This window comes from Chlorocebus sabaeus, chromosome 17 (assembly GCF_047675955.1).
Source record: "Chlorocebus sabaeus isolate Y175 chromosome 17, mChlSab1.0.hap1, whole genome shotgun sequence".
NCBI lineage: Eukaryota > Metazoa > Chordata > Mammalia > Primates > Cercopithecidae > Chlorocebus > Chlorocebus sabaeus.
Genome location: NC_132920.1, coordinates 20,014,824 through 20,018,412, shown reverse-complemented (window position 1 = coordinate 20,018,412; position 3,589 = coordinate 20,014,824).

Here is a 3,589-nt window from a genome sequence, read left to right as displayed (position 1 = left end):
TGTCAGCTCCTCAGTCATTCTCCAAGGTGATATTAACTCGAGGGCATCTGCAAAGAAGCCTCTTTACTCGCTTCTCCATCTGGGAGCCGCCCTGGCTGCATCAATTCCTCCCCTTGAAACCAGCAAGCTGGCGGATGGATGTGACTGCATGGCTTTCCAGGGAATTCTCTGAGTATCTTTCATGTCAGTGATATCTGTGAGAAACAGGAAACTGTTTTCTCATCTCATTCACATAATAGATAAGATGAGAAATTAGCTGCTGGATGAGCAACCTGGGGGCTGTTCATTTTGTCACAATAAATAAGGTTCTGCTCATGCTGGCGCTGCCTACTAGCACATTTCCTGGTGCGCGGTGCATGCTGCACTTTCTCATTTCAGAGCCTCTCAGCCTCATCCTTACTGACGGCTCCTGTTCTGTTTTTTCCCTCTCATTCTGCTAAAGGTTTCCCCAACCCAGAGACCTCTGAATCTGTGGAGTTTTGTGGCCACTTAAAACTTTGCCTCTGAGCAACCACAGGGACCCCCTTCCCCAAAACACCTTTCCCACACCTCTACGCTATGATGATCTGCAACCTTGCACTTTAGGCGCAGTTCAGGCACCAGCTGAACGTCGGCATCACCGGGTGCCTGTTAGAAACACAGACCCTGCAGCCCGGGCTCAGACTTCCCGAATCAGAATCAACATTTTAACAAGGTTTCCAGGTTGATTCATTCCTGTGCAATTCAAGGTTGAAGGGCGCAAAGCTCTGGTCTAAAAGAGCTAACATGGATTTCGTAATGCTGTGATGAGACACTGGAGAGTGAGCATTTTGCCTGACATTTGGGACTTCTGGCGCAGCACCCCACCTCCAAGCCATTCTCTCAGTATACACTGATCAACCAGGTGACTGCTCTGGGCTTCCAACACACCAGGAAAATGAAGGGGCAGTGACTGAGTCTGTGGTAGTGGCAAGGGACATTGTGACTAGTGTCCACGTCCATAAATGCCCTGATGTTTTAGGAGGGAAGACACTCCGATCTGCTCTCACAGAGAAGGAGGGGATAGGGATCTGCTTTAGGGTTCCACTTCCCCTCGACTGACTTCTTTAATAATGTGCTTAACGCTGTGAGAAATTGACGGGGTCTAGGATGTGAAGAAAATGAGAACTTGGATTAACGTGACATTCGAGTTAAAGGTGGAGGTTTCTTGCTGCATGCAAATATTAAAGATAAATATTGTGTCAGTTTCTGAGAGCTGCCATAACAAGGTGGCACCAACTGGCTGGTACTGGGTGGCTTAAATAACAGAAATGTATTGTCTTCTAGTTCTAGAGGCCAGAAGTCCAGCATCAAGGTGTTGGCAGGGGTTGGTTTTTCCTGGGGCCTCTCCACTTGGCTTGTAGATGCCGTCTTCTCCCTGTGTCCTCCTGTGGTCTTCTCTCTGTGTGTGTTTCTGTCCTCATCTCTTCTTCTTACAAGGACACCAGTCATACTGGATTAGGGCCCACTCTATCGACTTCATTTTAATTTATTTATTCCCTCTTTAAAGAGAAGGGTTGGTACGTTTTGAAGACTCCCAGGGAGAATCTGTTCCACGCCTCTCTCCTCGCTTCTGCAAAGACCCTATGTCCAAATAAGGTCACGATCTGAAGTATGAGGGGTCAGGACTCCAACATCTTTTTGCTGTGAGGGAGGGGGCATGATTTAGTCTGTAACAGACGTGAATTTAAGGATTTCACGTGAACTGCACCTGATGTTGCTGAGAGAAGGGAACTTTTCTTTCTCGCTCCTCCCTCCTTTTGGAAATTCTGGGATCAGGGAAGGGTGGGGGTGGGGGGTGTGGTCAAGAGCACAGCACACTGGCAGCGCAGCTGGAAGAAAAAAGTGTAGCCAAGGCAGGGCTTTGTGTTGTTGTTGTTTAATGTTTAGAAAACTAAAAAAAGGGAAATCAATTATAGGGCCTACCTGAATTTTATTTCCTCACCAAAAACCAAATTACTCAGCAAACTTATCGCTTGCTATTGCAGGCTTTGGTATTAAAGAAAACAATCAGGCGGGCAGGATTAATCTCTGACAGCTGCCTTATCTTTAACTTGCACCTTTGTTATTTTCTGATGAGCTTCTCCTTTTTTGCTGCCACGTTGTACCATACCTCACTGGTTCCTTTCATTTTATCATCAGGCAAGAGCGGAGGACCTTTCAGTTTATTAAAAAACCTTTATTTGTGAAGAACAAAGAGGGGGGAAAAGGCAAACAATGAGGTCAGACAATCTCCTTCCTGCCAGGAGTCACTCACCTGTTATTTAGAGTGTTATCAGTTAGGGGGAGACTTGCATCCTGGAAAATGAGGCTCTGACAGGCTACTCGGTTACACACACACCCACACACCGCCCCCCCCCCCACACCCCTCAGATCTGACTGGCACACATCAACCTCCACAAAAGGTCCTTGACTAACAAAGATGCAATATTTTCTTTTGTTTCTAAGCTTCCAAAAAAAGGACGTATCAAGCCTGCCCCTCTTTCTGTCCCCCAGTCCTCCCCGCTTTCTCCTTCAATGTAGCCCAGGCTTCCTGCAAAGGAGAAAGCCCGGGCCATGAGTGGCCACATAAGAATTCTGTCCCCTGTGAGCTGGGAATAACTTGGTTGTCTGTCAGGGGAGCTCTTGTATCTTGGATGCATCTTGCTGCTGAGTTTTATTTTGGGGATAAGCGGGCAGGCAATGGTTTTTGGTGCATGCCGATTTCTGTTTAGTAGGGCAAGGCATGCGCACGGCTATCTGTCGTAGGGCTGCACCTGCTGCTTTGACGTGGCTCTGGGAATTGGAAAGAACACTGCAAACTCCCTAATCTTCCATGCCTCAGTTTCCTCTTGTCCCAAACAGAGGGGCTTCAACAAGATGGTATTTAAGATTCCTCTCGTTTTTGAGTGCTCTGGATCCTTGACCCATTTACTTTTTACTTTCATATATGGGAATGATTAAGAATCACCACCATATTTGCCACTAATTGGTAGCGTGTCCTTGAGCAAGTCACTTAAACCTCTCTGAGGGTTTAGAAGACGTGCTCTCTAAGGCCTTGTGTGGATTTATGAATCTATGGTGTGTATGTTGATCTATTGTTCTGCATCACAGAGCACATCAAAGCAGCTTGAGGTTCAAGTTAAACTTACTGCTGCTGGCCAGGCACTGTGGCTCATGCCTATAATCCCAGCATTTTGAGAGACCGAGGTAGGTAGATCACCTGAGGTCAGGAGTTCAAGACCAGCCTGAGTAATATGGAGAAGCCCCATCTCTACTAAAAATACCAAATTAGTTGGGCGTGGTGACTCATGCCTGTAATTCCAGCTACTTAGGAGGCTGAGGCAGGACAATCACTTGAACCTGGGAGGCAGAGATTGTGGTGAGCCAAGATCACGCCATTGCACTCCAGTCTGGGCAACAAGAGTGAAATTCCATCTCAAAAACAAACAAAAAACAAAACAAAGAAACTACTGCTGCCTTCCCTCAGGTAGGTGAGGTGGATTAGTTTTTATTGCTATGTCACAGAGGACTACACACTCAACCATGCTTTCTGAAGGCCAGAAGCCCAGGCTGGGTCTTCTACTCATAC